This window comes from Ceratotherium simum, chromosome 1, assembly GCF_057802395.1.
Source record: "Ceratotherium simum simum isolate JZ-2026a chromosome 1, ASM5780239v1, whole genome shotgun sequence".
NCBI lineage: Eukaryota > Metazoa > Chordata > Mammalia > Perissodactyla > Rhinocerotidae > Ceratotherium > Ceratotherium simum.
In genome coordinates, this window is record NC_141900.1 from 97,052,020 (window position 1) to 97,069,299 (window position 17,280).

Genomic DNA, 17,280 nt, shown 5'->3' on the forward strand with positions numbered 1-17,280 from the left:
ATTTCCACCTGTCAGCTACAGTAAATAATTCTGCAATGAACATTGATCTACAAGTATCTGTTTGGTTTCTGTTTCCAGTTCTTTGGAGTATAAACCTAGGAGTACAATTGCTGGGTTATATGGTAATTCTATGTTTAACTTTTTGAGTAACTGCCAAACTGCTTTTCTTAGCAGCTGCAACATATACATTCTCACCAGCAGTGTAGGAGGGTTCCAATTTCTCCCCATCCTCACCAACTCTAATTTTTTTTTATAGCCATCCTAGTGGGTGTGAAGTGGAACCTCATTGTGGTTTTGATTTGCATTTCCCTATGACTAATGGTGTTATGCTTCTTTTCATGTGCTTAGTGACCATTTGTATATCTTCTTTGAAGGTAAAGTCTTTTTTGTCTGTCTGTTTTTCAGAGTTTCTCTTTGTCTTTATATTTTAGTAGTTTTACTGTGATGAGGCTAAATGAGGTTGAGGATGAACTTCACTTGGGAGACTGGTTGTTGATAATGTTTGTAGTGTGTATAGTACTCCTGAAACATTTTTAATATACTATTGATGAGAGAAAACGAGTAAAGTTATTGATAATTCTGGGAACCAGGGTTCTTATTAAGAGGAAGGAGATACAATTCAGACACAGGAAAATATGAGGAAGAAACATCTTGTGTTGATTTGAATTTGTATCAATAGGAACTTTTGATTTTAAAGATAATATGTTTCCTAACTCTATCCATGGAAGTGTCTAAGAAACAATTCAAAAGCGAACTAATTGCTTTATATTCTTTGTGGTTGTGCTCCCAGTAACGACGAGCAAACCTGTTGCACAGTATTTGATTTCTAAATGGTATTCCTCAGTAAAAGGAACAAAGCAGAAATCACTTCTTTCAGATCCAGGGCGCAGAAAGTACTAGGAACATCATCTATACATCATCTATAGTGTATTCATGCCAAAATTTTCACTCTCTGATAATGTGGGAATTCTGAGTGCGGGTCATTTTACTAATCAGCTGGACTGGACTCTTGAAAAAAGTCAAAGTTATGAAAAATAGAAAAGATAAGAAGGTGAAGGAAGTGTCTAGTTTAAAAGTAACTAAAGAAGGCCGGCTCCATGGTGTAGCAGTTAAGTGCATGCGCTCTGCTGCTGGCAGCCTGGGTTGGATCCCAGGCGCGCACCAACGCACCGCTTGTCAACCATGCTATGGCAGCAACCTACGTAAAGTGGAGGAAGATTTGCACGGATGTTAGCTCAGGGCCAGTCTTCCTCAGGAAAAAGAGGAGGATTGACATGGATGTTAGCTCAGGGCTGATCTTCCTCACACAAAAAAATAAATAAATAAAATATAAAAAAAATAAATAAAAGTAACTAAACAGACTTGACAACCAAATGAAGTACATGATCTTTTATTTTGTCCTGGGAAAAAAACAATCAAAATCTATAAAGGACACTTTTGCGACAATTGGGGAAAGTTCAAGATGAAGCATATGTTAGATAATAAAATATGAATGTTAAATTTTTGTTGTAGAGGAGGAAGTTAAGATGGCGGCGTAGGCAGACTCTGAACTCACCTCCTCCTGCGGACACAGCCAATTTACAACTACTCATGGAAAAATTACCTCTGAGACAGAACTGAAAACTGGATAAGAGGAACTCCTGCAACAACGGACAATCCTAACTGAAGTAGAAGAGGCAGAAACTCCCTTATGGAGAAAAACGCCGACCTCACAAGCCGCCAGCATCACGGCTGCCCAGGAGCCACCCACAGGTACGCAGCCCTCCCTGGAGGCGCGGGGCCCTGAGCCCAGAGCGCCCCCGCTGTGGGCATTTTGTGGACCCAGCACAATCCAGACGAGTGGCAGAATATCTGACTTTGCTGCTACTAAAACATTGGGGAATACCCCCAGAAAAGCTGGTTCACAAAGAAATTAAAACCAGCCCTTAAAGGGCCCACATGCAAACTCACCTGTTTCAGAAAGCAACCTAAAATCACCAGAAAGAAAGGTGCACAGTGCTTTGGTGAAAAGAGACTCACCTAATAGGCCCTGTGTGCATCTCGGTGAGAGGTGAGACCTCTCCAGGGACTGGGACATTGGCGGCGGCCATTGTTGTGGCCTGGTGTGGGCGTGCTGACACAGACGCCATTGGAGTTCTCCCTGAGGCCTGCTAGCCCAGGGTCTGCCCCACCCTCTAGAGCACAGATTTAATCCAGCTCAGCCAGGGCAGGCAGCCCACCCTAGAGACTGGCCCCAGCCTACAACAAGCCCTCAGGCAAGTGTGGGCCTGCATAGATTGGTGACTGGATTCTCTGCAGCCTGGCAACTGAGCCGACTTCAGTGGGGCAGGGTGTGCACAAGGAGCGGGTGGAGAGTGTGGGGCGGTGGTGGAGTGTGTGGGGTTCCCGCTGTGGAGAGACTGGGTCCGCTTCAGGAGGTCGGGGCGCACACACGGGGCAGGACTGTGTTGACTGTGTGTGTGGACCTGTGGGCGCCAGGGCTTGTCAGCTGCAGAAGACTTGTGCTTCTCAAAGACCCACATAGCGGGTTTGCCCCACCTTCCAAAGCCTGAAACAATTGGGTGCTCCAGTGCCTGAGGCCAGCCCCACCCAGCTGCAATCCTCAGAGAGCTGACAAGAGATCTAAAGGCTGGAGGCTTATAGCTATTGTAAGGCCCTGAGCCTAACAACCTGCCTTGCTGGGGGCCTACTCACTTAAAAGAAATACTGCAACACAAATGTGGTATTAGAACTTGCAGCCAACTGTGCTGGGGCTCCCCACACCTGATAAAGAACTGAAAGGCCCACAACAACTATAAAGAGCTGAGCATTACAACAGCTGGCCAGGAGCATAACTCGAACTCGATGGGCGGCTACAGGGAGAGCAAACAGGCCACAATAGAAGGACACACGTAGCCCACATAGGGGTCACCCTTGGAACATTGAGAACTGAGGGAAGCACACTGCAGGCCTCCTAAGCCATCACCTACATAAGGTCACCTATCCAAGAGCAGGAGACGTAGCTGACCTACCTATATACCTAGACACAAGCACAGGGAAAGAGGCAAAATGAGGAGGCAAAGGAATACATTCCAAGTAAGGGAACAGGACAAAACTCCAGAAAAGGAACAAGTGAAACAGAAATGAGCAACCTACCTGACAGAGAGTTCAAACAAAGAGTGTTAAGGATGCTCACTGATGTGGCAAGAAGAATAGATGAACTCAGTGAGAATGTCAACAAAGAAATGGAAGATATAAAAAAGAACCAATCAGAAATGAAGAATACAGTGCTGGAAATGAAAAATTCACTAGAGGGACTCAAAGCAGAGTAGAGGATACAGAAGAACGGATCTGTGAGCTGGACAAAAGACTAGAAGAAATTACCCAAGCTGAACAGGTAAAAGAGAAAAGAATTAAAAAGAGTGAAGACAGTCTAAGGGACCTCTGGGACAACATTAAGCACACTAACATCCGTGTTATAGGTGTCCCGGAAGGAGAAGAGCGAGACAAAGGGACAGAGAATCTATTTCAAGAAATAATAGATGAAAACTTCCCCAACCTAAGGAAGGAAACAGAAATCTAGGTACAAGAAACACAGAGAGCCCCAAACAAGATAAACCCAAAGAGGCCCACACCAAGACGCATCATAATCAAAATGTCCGGAACTAAAGATAAAGAGAGAATCCTAAAAGCTGCAAGAGAAAGTCAAGTTACATACAAAGGAAACCCCATAAGGCTATCAGCTGACTACTCAGCAGAAATCTTACAAGCTAGAAGAGAATGGCATGATATATTTAAAGTGGTAAAAGGAAAAAACTTACAGCCAAGAATACTCTACCCAGCAAGGTTATCATTCAAAATGGAAGCAGACATCAAAAATTTCCCAGAGAAGCAAAAATTAAAGGAGTTTGTCATCAAGAAACCAGTGCTACAAGAAATGTTAAAGGGACTGATTTAAAGGGAAAAGAGAAGACCACAAATAGGAAAAATTATCTATTTCCATGATAAGAGGGTAATAGATACAAATGCACAAAAAAGAGGTTAGATGTGATATCAAAAACATAAAAGGAGGGAGGAGGGGAGTTAAAGAGTAGAGCTTTCAGACAGAGGTCAAACTAAAGAGACCATCAATTCTGTATAGAAGAAGAAAGGAGCAGAGAAGGACTACTAAAACACTGAGAAAAAAAAAGTTAAAAAATGGCAGTAAGTACATACTTATCAATAGCTACTTTAAACGTCAATGGACTAAACGCCCCAATTAAAAGGCATAGGGTGGCTGACTGGATAAAAAAAAACAAGACCCATATATATGCTGCATGCAAGAGACACACTTCAGACCTAAAGACACTCACAAACTGAAAGTGAGTGGTTGGTAAAAGATACTCCATGCAAATGGCAATGAAAAGAAAGCTGGGGTAACAATACTCATATCAGAAAAAACAGACTTTAAAACAAAAACTGTAAAAAGAGACAAAGAAGGGCATTACATAATGATCAAGGGAATAATCCAACAAGAGGATATAACACTTGTAAATATCTACGCACCCAATGTAGGTGCACCTAAATATATAAAGCAATTATTAACAGACATAAAAACAGAAATAGACAATAACACAATAATAGTAGGGGACTTTAACACTCCACTTACACCAAGGGATAGATCATCCAAACAGAAGATCAATAAGGAAACATTGGCCTTAAACGACACACTAGAACAGATGGACCTAGTAGATATATACAGAGCATTCCATCCAAAAACCGAAGAATACACGTTCTTTTCAAATGCACATGGAACATTCTCCAGGATTGATCACATATTAGGCCACAAAACAAGTCTCCATAAATTTAAGAAGATTGAAGTAATACCAAGCATCTTTTCTGACCACAACGGTATGAAACTAGAAATCAACTATAGAAAGAAAATCAGAAAAGCCACAAATACGTGGAGATTAAACAAAATGCTACTGAACAATGACTGAATCAATGAAGAAATCAAAGAAGACATCAAAAAATACCTGGAGACAAATGAAAATGAAAATACGACAAGCCAGAATTTATGGGATACAGCAAAAGCAGTTCTAAGAGGGAAGTTTATAGCAATACAGGCCTATCTCAACAAACAAGAAAAATCTCAAATAAACAATCTAACAATGCACCTAAAGGAACTGGAAAAAGAAGAACAAACAAAGCCCAAAATCAGTAGAAGAAGGGAAACAATAAAAATCATAGCAGAAATAAATGAAATAGAGACCAAAAAAAAACAATAGAAAAATTAATAAAACCAAGAGCTGGTTCTTTGAAAAGATAAACAAAATTGACAAACCTTTAGCTAGACTCACCAAGAAAAAAAGAGAGAAGGCACAAATAAGTAAAATCAGAAATGAAAGAGGAGAAATTACAACAGACACCTCAGAAATACAAAAGATTATAAGAGAATACTATGAAAAGCTATATGCCAACCAATTCGACAATCTGGAAGAAATGGATAAATTCTTAGAATCATACAACCTTCCAAAGCTGGATCAAGAAGAAGTAGAGAATTTGAATAGACCAATCACCAGTAAGGAGATTGAAACAGTAATCAAAAACCTCCTCAAAAATAAAAGTCCAGGACAAGACGGCTTTCCTGCTGAATTCTACCAAACATTGACTTAATATCTATCCTTCTCAAACTCTTCCAAAAAATTGAGGAGGGGGGGAAGCTCTCTAACTCATTCTATGAAGCCGACATTACCCTGACACCAAAACCAGACAAGGACAAGACAAAAAAAGAAAATTACAGGCCAATATCACTGATGAACATCGATGCAAAAATCCTCAACAAAATACTAGCAAATCGCATACAACAATACGTTAAAAAGATTATACACCATGATCAAGTGAGATTTATTCCAGGTATGCAGGGATGGTTTAACATTCGCAAATCAATCAACCTCATACACCACATTAATAAAATGAGGAATAAAAATCACATGATCATCTCAATAGATGCAGAGAAAGCATTTGACAAGATACAGCATCCATTTATGATAAAAACTCTGAATAAAATGGGTATAGAGGGAAAGCACTTCAACATAATAAAGACCATATATGAGAAACCCACAGCTAATATCATCCTCAATGGCGAAAAACTGAAAGCCATCCCTCTAAGAACAGGAACCAGACAAGGATGCCCACTGTCACCACTCCTATTTAACATAGTACTGGAAGTCCTAGCCAGAGCAATCAGGCAAGAGAAAGAAATAAAAGGGATCCAAATTGGAAAGGAAGAAGTGAAACTGTCACTATTTGCAGATGACATGATTTTATATATAGAAAACCGTAAAGAATCCACCAGAAAACTTTTAGAAGTAATAAACGAATATGGTAAAGTTGCAGGATACAAAATCAACATACAAAAATCAGTTGCATTTCTGTACACTAACAACGAAGTATCAGAAAGAGAAATTAAGAATACCATCCCATTTACAATTGCAACAAAAAGAATAAAATACCTAGGAATAAACTTAACCAAAGAGGTGAAAGATCTGTACACCGAAAACTATAAAACATTGCTGAAAGAAACTGAAGAAGACACAAAGAAATGGAAAGATATTCTGTGCTCTTGGATTGGAAGAATTAACATAGTTAAGATGTGCATACTTCCTAAAGCCATCTATAGATTCAATGCAATCCCTATCAAAGTTCAAACAACATTTTTCACAGAAATAGAGCAAAGAATCCTAAAATTTATATGGAACAACAAAAGACCCTGAATAGGTAAAGGAATCCTGAGAAAAAAGAACAAAGCTGGAGGTATCACATTCCCTGATTTCAAAATATACTACAAAGCTATAATAACCAAAACAGCATGGTACTGGCACAAAAACAGACACACAGATCAATGGAATAGAATCAAAAGACCAGAAATAAACCCACACATCTATGAACAGCTAATCTTTGACAAAGGAGCCAAGAACATACAATGGGGAAAAGAAAGTATCTTCAACAAATGGTGTTGGGAAAACTGGATAGCCACAGGCAAAACAATGATAGTAGACACTTACTTTACACCATACACAAAAATTAACTCCAAATGGATTAAAGACTTGAATGTAAGACCTGAAACTATGAAACTTCTAGAAGAAAACATAGGCAGTATGCTCTTCGACATCAGTCTTAGCAACATATTTTCAAGCACCATGTCTGACTGGGCAAGAGAAACAATAGAAAAAATAAACAAATGGGACTACATCAAACTAAAAAGCTTCTTCACAGCAAAGGAAACCATCAACAAAACGAAAAGACAACCTAACAATTGGGAGAAGATATTCGCAAACCATACATCTGATAAGGGCTTAATCTCCAAAATATATAAAGAACTCATGCATCTCAACAACAAAAAACTACCAACCCAATTAAAAAATGGGCAAAAGACCTGAACAGACGTTTCTCCATAGAAGATATACAGATGGCCAACAGACACATGAAAAGATGTTCAAAATCATTAACTATCAGGGAAATGCAAATCGAAACTACAATGAGATATCACCTCACGCCAATCAGAATGGCTATAACTAACAAGACAGGAAACAACATGTGTTGGAGAGGATGTGGAGAGAAGGGAACTCTCATACACTGCTGGTGGGGGTGCAAACTGGGGCAGCCACTATGGAAAACAGTGTGGAGATTCCTCAGAAAATCAAGATTAGAACTACGATATGATCCAGCTATTCCACAGCTGGGTATTTATCCAAAGAACTTGAAAACACCAATGCATAAAGGTACATGCACCCCTGTGTCCATTGCAGTGTTATTCACAATAGCCAAGACTTGGAAGCAACCTAAGTGCCCATCAAGGGACGAATGGGTAAAGAAGATGTGGTATATATATACACAATGGAATACTACTCAGCCATAAGAAATGATGAAATCCAGCCATTTGTGACAAAATGGATGGACATTGAGGGTATTATGCAAAGTGAAATAAGTCAGAGGGAGAAGGTCAAATACCGTATGATTTCCTTCATTAAGTAGTAGATAATAACAACAATAAACAAACACATAGAGACAGAGATTGGATTGGTGGTTACCAGAGGGTAATGGGGGAGGTAGGAGGGCAAAAGAGATAATTCGGCACATGTGTGTGGTGATGGGTTGTAATTAGTATTTGGGTGGTGGACATGATGTAATCTATGCAGAAATAGAAGTATAATGATGTACACCTGAAATTTATACAATGTTATAAAGCAATGTTACTGCAATAAACAAAAAATTAAAAAAAAATTTGTTGTAATAATGACACTTGTGGTTATGTAGGAGAAAGACCTATTGAATTATTAAGGATAAAGTGTTTCAGAAGTTAAGGGTAAAATATACAGAATGAAATAAGGCAAATGTTATAAAATATTAACAATTCATACACAGATTTACAGTTTCTATTCTGTTTTACTGTTCTTTCAACTTTTCCATGGGTGTCATTTTTAAATAAAAAGTTGAAGGAAAAAATCTTAAGATCCCATAATGTTGGCATTATTTCAGTCTGATGGTGGGTATTTATGATACTCATTTTTAATATCTTTGAGATAGCCTATAGTTACCATAAAGTAAACATATAACAGAAGGTCTCTTCCAGTCCTATAGTATACTTTTTCCACAGGAGACAGGCTATGATTGAGAAGAAGTCCAGAAAGAAGACAAGACAGTTTATAGTTTGAGGACGGAATGGCTCCATGTCTCTGAGATGAGCACAAATCTTGGCCAGCAAGGGATTCCAAGAGGACTTTGAGTAAATGAACAGGACCATCTTCTCTGTCTCCAGAGAGTCTGAGCATTCTAAAACTTAGTAAAAAACTCACAAACTGGGGCCAGCCAGGTGGCATAGTGGTTAAGTTCACGCCTTCTGCTTTGGCGGCCCAGGGTTCACCGGTTCGGATCCTGGACATGGACCTACTCGCCGCTCATCAAGCCATTCTGAGGTGGTGTCCCACATAGAAGAGCTACAACTCTACACCTATGTACTGGGGCTTTGGGAAGAAAAAAGAAATAGAGGAGGATTGACAACAGATGTTAGCTCAGGGCCAATCTTCCTCCAAAAAAAAAAAAAGACTCACGAACTTTGAGAAGTCCACTGAATGTAAACAGAGGAGAGAGGTGGTTATCTCAAGTTGTGGTTGGACATTGTTTGCGGCCTGAGGAAGGGACAGGCGGGGCGGATGGAGCTGGGAGGATTGACTCTCACAAACACTGTCTGACACTAGCCGTGATTCTACTGCAGATAGTGTAGAAGTTGCAGCAGGCTCGCCATGGGTGAAGAGCCTCAGCCCAATGACCATGAACCATTGGCCGTCAGGAGGCACTGGGGTTGGATGGAGAAGCAGCTGTTTTTGAAGTGGGACTGAGTGCTGCCTGAGGATTTGAGGCAGGAAAAGCGTGGCTTCATCCTGGCGTCTAGTGTCTCGTTTGCAGATGGTGCGGGGGACCAGCAGATGTGAGGGATTAAAGAGAGACTCTTCCTCCTTCATTGGTGCAGGTGGGTTCTGTTCAGCAGTGAAACCTAAACCAAGTGGATAATCTTCTGAGCCTGCGTGGGGTGTAGAGAGAGAAGAGCCAGGAGCCAGCCTGAATACTCAGAGACCCATGCAAATGGAAAACAACCGCCTCGGAGACCCTCAGAGAAACTTGAGATATACACCTGTACCCCAAACCTAACCCATTCTAGCTGTTTGTCCTAGATGCTATATGGGGTGATATAAGGGGAATGTAGGGTAGGAGAGTAGATAATTCTAGACCTTGTCTAGGCTTGTCTCAAATTGCTGCAGTAACACTGCAAATATCCTGAACAAGAATCAGATTTCCCAGAACTCCTGCTTTTCCTCCCCAGAGCAGCAAGATTCCCTATTCCTGCCCCGACGTGGATTTTGGCATGGATTTCTTCAGTTGTGCTGCCCAGGAAGCAGGTAAGGCCTGGGAACACAAGTGGCATTTCTTCCCTGGAATTGACATGCCTCAATTTCAAGCATTTTACATGTAGCCTGATAGGCTTCATCTCCAGCCACCCATTCAACACCTACCATGAAAGCTGTTAACGCTCAGAACCTTTAACCCCTGGTCATGAGGATGGAACAAGTAGTGAAACTTCAGTGCAAAGAAACTTTCTATCATGGAATTATTAACTGGTGCCAACTTAAGCTCGACTCAGTCTAGTAGCTTTTCTACCTTAATGATAAAGAATTTATGGGAGAAAGAGATGGTTTTGATAATTCTGCACCTATGCGTCTTCACTTGACAGCATTGAGATGTAAGCCCTAGGTTTGGGGGACTTGGTAGAATATCTCTGAGCCCATAGTTACACTGTTCCACCTCTCTGGATTCACATTTTCCTGTTTTCTTCTTTCATGCCAGCTCTTAGGACCTTCTCTAATCCTCTAGTCCCTTCTGCCTCACCACTTGGACAATGGAAGAAGTGTGTTTATAACCAATGTTGCCCCATAAAAAAAAAAAAAAGTGCCAGATACTAACCACTGCTATAAGTGTCAGCTTTTTAGTATTCCAGAAGGTCTGTTCAATTTTGTATTTATTGTTACTATATCTACCATGGTATTTCCAGGGATAAGAGAGTTCCTACGCTTTCCAGAAGAGATTTAAGATATGACACTGATGACCTAGAAGTACAGGCAGCACCATGATGAAGGCCTTGTACACAACGCATCATGGAGATGGGTGAAAGCTAAGAGGAAATGGGCTTTGACCTTCAGATGGAATAAAATCTTCCAACTCAAATCTGTACTCAGAGCATCATTTTATCCATTTCTCTTCCAGTGTGTCAGGTAGTTGAATGTGTTTCCAGGATAAAGCTGTGGCAATCACCCACCTCTTCCACCTTGTCTAAGCTCATGTGACTGGGAGAATGGACAACCTGGTAAAAGAGACATGTCCAAAGAGAAGGATAATTACAAATGACACAAACAGGTCATTAAATGCTATCTCACATTAGAGTTGCCTTTGACACATCCAAGTAAAAACATCCAGCAGAGTTAGAGGGTGGTGACGGGGGGGACCTAGAGATGTAGTGGGAGACCCAATCACACAAGCCCTGGAGGGATGAGTGAGGACAATTAAATGCAGTCTATGGAAATGTTGAATAAAATTCTGGGTATGTTTTAGTTTACAACAATTGGTTTCTAAGACTGTGGGCATTTGTGGAGATGGTGATATCATTGTGGAAACTGCCTTGTGGGGACAAAAGGGACACCTAGCCTCCTCTGCTCATGCTCACAAGTCCCCATCCTGCTGAACCCTCCCATTCCTGTCCTGACCCTGCCATGGGCTCCAGGCTCCTCTGCTGAGAGACCCTCTGTCTCTTGGGGACGGGTGAGTCCTAAGGACACCAGGATCTCTGCATTTTATCTTTCCAGGGATTATTCCAATCCTTTCCTTTTTCCATTTTTAAATTCTTTCTTTTTCCCCCCACAGAACTCACAGAAGGTGGAGTCACCCAGTCCCTCAGACACAAGGTCACAGAAAAAAGACGGGCCGTGGCCTGGTGGTGTGATCCTATTTCTGACCACAGTGCCCTTTACTGGTACCGGCAGACCCTGGGACAGGGCCTGGAGCTTCTGATTAGCTTTGAGGATGAGGCTGTAGTAGATGATTCCCAGTAGCCTAAGAGTCTACTTTCTGCAGACAGGCCCAAAGGAGGAGACTCTATTCTCCAGATCCAGCCTGCAGAGCAGGGGGCCTCGGCTGTGTATTTCTGTGCCAGCGGATTAGCCACAGCATTGCAGAGACACCTCCTTCCTTTCCACAAAGCATCGTGATTCTCCTTCCTCTATTCAGCTCACAGCAGCTCTAAACAGAGGCCTTACCTTATTCCTCATGCTGCAAGGGAAAGAAGTGGTTTGCAGAGATAAGCTATGATTCATATAAAGGGAGGACATGAATATTTCTGGAAACATGACGGCTGAAAATGTTGCTTGAAAATAATTATGACGGGGAATTGAAACACTTCTTGGTGACAACTCAGATGCAAAACTAAAAGTGACTTATCACAGACTCAGCCCTCAGGGGCTAGTGATGATTGTTCTCCTAATAAAAATATGCAGTCACGAAACATGTTCAACAAACATTAATAATAATACCGATGGTGATGATGTGAGAGTAGCAAACAGGCGGCTCTCCCTCTGTGGTTGTGTCACCATCCAAATGATTTGAATTGACATCTTTCGCTCTCAAGCTTCTTCTCTGCCCTTACTCAGGAAGTTTTCTGCATCAAAGTCTCAACACATAATATGTGTTTGGAAAACATTTTTTTCCTGTTTTTGTAGAAATGTGTTGATAATAACTATGTTAATGATGATGATAATTTGAGCTATTTTATTAAGCTCTTTTCCAATTACAAAGAATATACACAGATGGATATCCTGGCAACCAGTCCCAAATCTTAGCTCAAAACTAATTTTACTTTCTCCAGAGAGGTTTAACTCTCCATTGTAACCAGCACAGCTCAAGGCCATTTCTAGGCTGAGCCAGTCAGGGCTGAGGCTGCTGAGGACGTTTCCAGCTGTCTGCCTTAGTGCCTTACAGAAGTTCCTTAGTGCATTAAAATATTCCTTAGTAAGAACTTCTGAATCAACCATTTGCCCCTGACCCCATCACCCCTCTGATAACACATCCTTTGTGTGGAGGTCCATATCCTCTGCTCTACCTTCTGCCTGGACTCTCTAAGATAACACTGGAAACCATTCTCAAGCATTGGTGGGAACTATTTGGAAAGCAGCTCACTGAGATCCCCCTGAAGGCACTCTTCTTGCCCCTCACCCCTGCTAGCTTTACTTCTCTTCTGATCCAACCTAGACTGCAGATCCTAATATATGTCTACTTACTCATTGCCTGTCTCCTCAACTCCTCTGCCCACACCTCCATTCAATTTGCTTGTCTGACAGAACTTTAGACATTGATGAACACAGCTGTCCCCCATCTCCTCACCAGACGGAGATGGAATTGAGGAGAATAACTAACATTTGACCATCCGTCTTTCCCACTTACACTCAACCTCCTGGGACAATATTTCATTCCAGGTTCCCCTTTTTGGGGACTTCCCTAAAGTAATCCTCCTGTTCTAATCTTCCTATTCCTGGCTGAATCTTCTCCACAGGAAGGGAAATAAATTGTCTTATTTATCTCTTCATCTAATTTGGTCTCTCTTCATTTCCTTACATTCTTCCTGGCTACCTAGAGAAGAGAGAGATTCTTTGATGTTTTCTCTTGGGTAGACTAGTGGAGAACTTTCTTTTCCTTACGCGGTCAGCCTGTAGTTTGGAGGGGAGAGAAAATGAGTTAAATTCTGATTCAGCATAGTGTTAGCCAGTGAATTTGGTTTCACATCTGTGCCATGTTATGTAACAATATTAAAACTGACATTATCATCTTTGCCTGTCTAACTCCAATGTCTAACTCTCAGGTGGTTCCATTTTAGGTCATAATAAGATAATATTATTTATTGACCCTCTAACACCAACAAAGCATAATACTCCTATCCCCTGTACTCAAAGAAACAAAGCACAGCTCCCTTTATGTCCTGGCAAGAGAGCACATTTGTGCTGTTTCTGTCTACTGGCCAATAGCAGCACTGTGGCTGCATTGTCATCTAGAGTCTGTGGAGAGGCTGAGAGAGCTCCCTGAAAGGAGAAGATTAGGGGAAACCATGAGGTTGGGCTTGGATCTGGGGAGTTGCAGATGTCTTGAATGATGGCTGAGAATGAAGGAATTAGAGACCAACCCTTCTCCCTCTATTGTGTGGTGGTGGGTTTTACTCTGAACTGAGCTCTGAACTGGGCTCTGAATGGCAGGTGTGCTGGCAGTGGGCATTCCTCTGAGTTTGGTTAAGATGTGGCAGCACAAGGAGCTGGGCTGGTAAAGATTATACATTCTGGGTTGGGAAAAGCAGAGAAGCAGTTTGAGTGTCAGATGGGTCTTAGGGAGCCTGACCCAGGCCAGGCCACGCCAGCCTCCCTGTTCTGTTGCACTGTGGAGGGTGGAGCAGAAGTGCTATTGCCTTCCCTGGACCACATCAGAGGGACCCTGGCCCCAGGGAGCTGACAGTCACAGGGACACCAGCAGCACATCCACTCATCAGGCAGGGACTGGGGTCCACCAGAACAACAGAACTTCTCCCCAGGGACTTTTGCTCTCATCAGGAAGATGACGTAGTGGAGTTCTGACTTTGTCGTTTACTCCAGACTCCATAGTTGGAAGCAGATAAGGTCAGAGCAGAGATAAGAAGTTTTTTCCTGGGCTTCCCTTGGCCTGATTTCAAGTTCTTTCTACACGACTGTGCATCAGTCTCCCTTGTGGACCTTGTATCTAGCTACTGCCTCTTTCACTCATGAGTCCCATGGATACTATAATTTATTAGATTCCTTTTTGCTGCACTAACAAATTACCACACATTTTGTGGCTTGGAACAATACATATTTATTATCTTACAATTTTGAAGGTCAGAAGTCCAAAATGGATCTAACTGAGTTAAAATGAAGGTTTACCAGGGCTGCCTTCCTTCTGGAGGCTCCAGGGGAGAATCTGTTTCCTTGCCTTTTTCAGCTTCCAGAAGCCACCAGCACTCCTTGGCTCATGGCCACCTTCTGTCTTCAAAGCCAGCTGTGACCAGTGGAGACTTTGCTTATGCTGCATCACTCTGACTCTGCCTCCTCTTCCTCCTCCTTCCACATTTTGGGACCCTGTGACTACACTGGGCTCCCCGGAAAATACAGGATACTCTCCCTATATTATGGTCAGCTGACTAGCAACCTCAATCCATTTGGAACCTTAATTCCCCCTTGTTACGTAATACAACACATCCATAATTCCAGAGATTGTACAGGGACATCTTTGGGGAGCCATCTTTCTGACTACCTAGGGACTGGTAATAGGGAAGGAACAATGATCTTTTTCGAAACAGAATTATGGCCACAGTTTTACATTCTGGGTCCAATAGAAACCAAGGGGATAGATCCACAAAGGAAACAGGTATCTCACATCACACAATCCAACCTGCAAACTATCTGCTCTTTAAAATTGGCACATGCTCCTCAGGTCCAGCACACTCAGCAGTATGTCTGTGAGTAACCACAAAATACGGACTTGAACTGGTCCTTCTTGGTTAACAGATGTCTTAATTGACCAACCCAAGAAATAGAGGCTTCTCTCAGCTCTCCATAACCTCCACCATGAGAGCAAGTGGGCTTGTGGGATCAGGGCCCTTTTCTAGCGAAAGGCCAAGTCTTAACCATTAAAAACATTGAGATTTTCTAGGAGTATGAACAAGATTTAAATCAATTCCAGAGTATTTTAATTGCAAATCTTCAAGAATAAGAAAATCCTCTGCTTAATTCATAGCGAGGATAGAGAAATGTGGGAGATTCTACTCTACTGTCTTGGGGAATTTAATAGAGCTCAAGGATAAATAAATTCAGAGAGATCTTTCACTGGAAATAAGAGCTTTCAGTGCTCGCTTCGGCAGCACATATACTAAAATTGGAACGATACAGAGAAGATTAGCATGGCCCCTGCGCAAGGATGACACGCAAATTCGTGAAGCGTTCCATATTTTTCTGTAAAAAGAGACAAAGAAGGGCATTACATAATGATCAAGGGAACAATCCAACAAGAGGATATAACACTTGTAAATATCTACGCACCCAATGTAGGTGCACCTAAATATATAAAGCAATTATTAACAGACATAAAAACAGAAATAGACAGTAACACAATAATAGTAGGGGACTTTAACACTCCACTTACACCAATGGATAGATCATCCAAACAGAAGATCAATAAGGAAACATTGGCCTTAAACGACACCTTAGAACAGATGGACCTAGTAGATATATACAGAGCATTCCATCCAAAAACCGAAGAATACACGTTCTTTTCAAATGCACATGGAACATTCTCCAGGATTGATCACATATTAGGCCACAAAACAAGTCTCCATAAATTTAAGAAGATTGAAATAATACCAAGCATCTTTTCTGACCACAACGGTATGAAACTAGAAATCAACTATAGGAAGAAAATCAGAAAAGCCACAAATACATGGAGATTAAACAAAATGCTACTGAACAACGACTGGGTTAACGAAGAAATCAAAGAAGAAATCAAAAAATACCTGGAGACAAATGAAAATGAAAATACGACATGCCAGAATTTATGGGATACAGCAAAAGCGGTTCTAAGAGGGAAGTTTATAGCGATGCAGACCTATCTCAACAAACAAGAAAAATCTCAAATAAACAATCTAACAATGCACCTAAAGGAAATGGAAAAAGAAGAACAAACAAAGCCCAAAATCAGTAGAAGAAGGGAAATAATAAAAATCAGAGCAGAAATAAATGGAATAGAGACCAAAAAAAAATAGAAAAAATTAATAAAACCAAGAGCTGGTTCTTTGAAAAGAACAACAAAATACAAAAACCTTTAGCTAGACTCACCAAGAAAAAAAGAGAGAAGGCACAAATAAGTAAAATCAGAAATGAAAGAGGAGAGGTTACAACAGACACCTCAGAAATACAAAAGATTATAAGAGAATACTATGAAAAACTATATGCCAACAAATTCGACAATCTGGAAGAAATGGATAAATTCTTAGAATCATACAACCTTCCAAAACTGGATCAAGAAGAAGTGGAGAATTTGAATAGACCAATCACCAGTAAGGAGATCGAAACAGTAATCAAAAACCTCCCCAAAAATAAAAGTCCAGGACCAGACGGCTTCCCTGGTGAATTCTACCAAACATTCAAAGAAGACTTAATACCTATCCTTCTCAAGCTCTTCCAAAAATTGAGGAGGGGGAAGCTCCCTAACTCATTCTACGAAGCTGACATTACCCTGATACCAAAACCAGACAAGGACAACACAAAAAAAAGAAAATTACAGACCAATATCACTGATGATCATCGATGCAAAAATCCTCAACAAAATACTAGCAAATCGCATACCAACAATACGTTAAAAAGATTATACACCATGATCAAGTGGGATTTATTCCAGGTATGCAGGGATGGTTTAACATTCGCAAATCAATCAACCTCATACACCACATTAATAAAATGAGGAATAAAAATCACATGATCATCTCAATAGATGCAGAGAAAGCATTTGACAAGATACAGCATCCATTTATGATAAAAACTCTGAATAAAATGGGTATAGAGGGAAAGCACTTCAACATAATAAAGACCATATATGAGAAACCCACAGCTAATATCATCCTCAATGGCGAAAAACTGAAAGCCATCCCTCTAAGAACAGGAACCAGAC

At 41.1% G+C, this 17,280-nt stretch overlaps 1 non-coding gene across 1 annotated transcript; it reads left to right on the plus strand.

Annotated features, from left to right (window-relative positions):
* The first annotated feature begins 15,462 nt into the window (after positions 1 to 15,462).
* LOC147918296 (U6 spliceosomal RNA) lies at positions 15,463 to 15,569 on the plus strand. The gene has a single exon (XR_015553542.1). It is a non-coding gene; the product is annotated as a U6 spliceosomal RNA (small nuclear RNA).
* Positions 15,570 to 17,280: the final 1,711 nt, after the last annotated feature.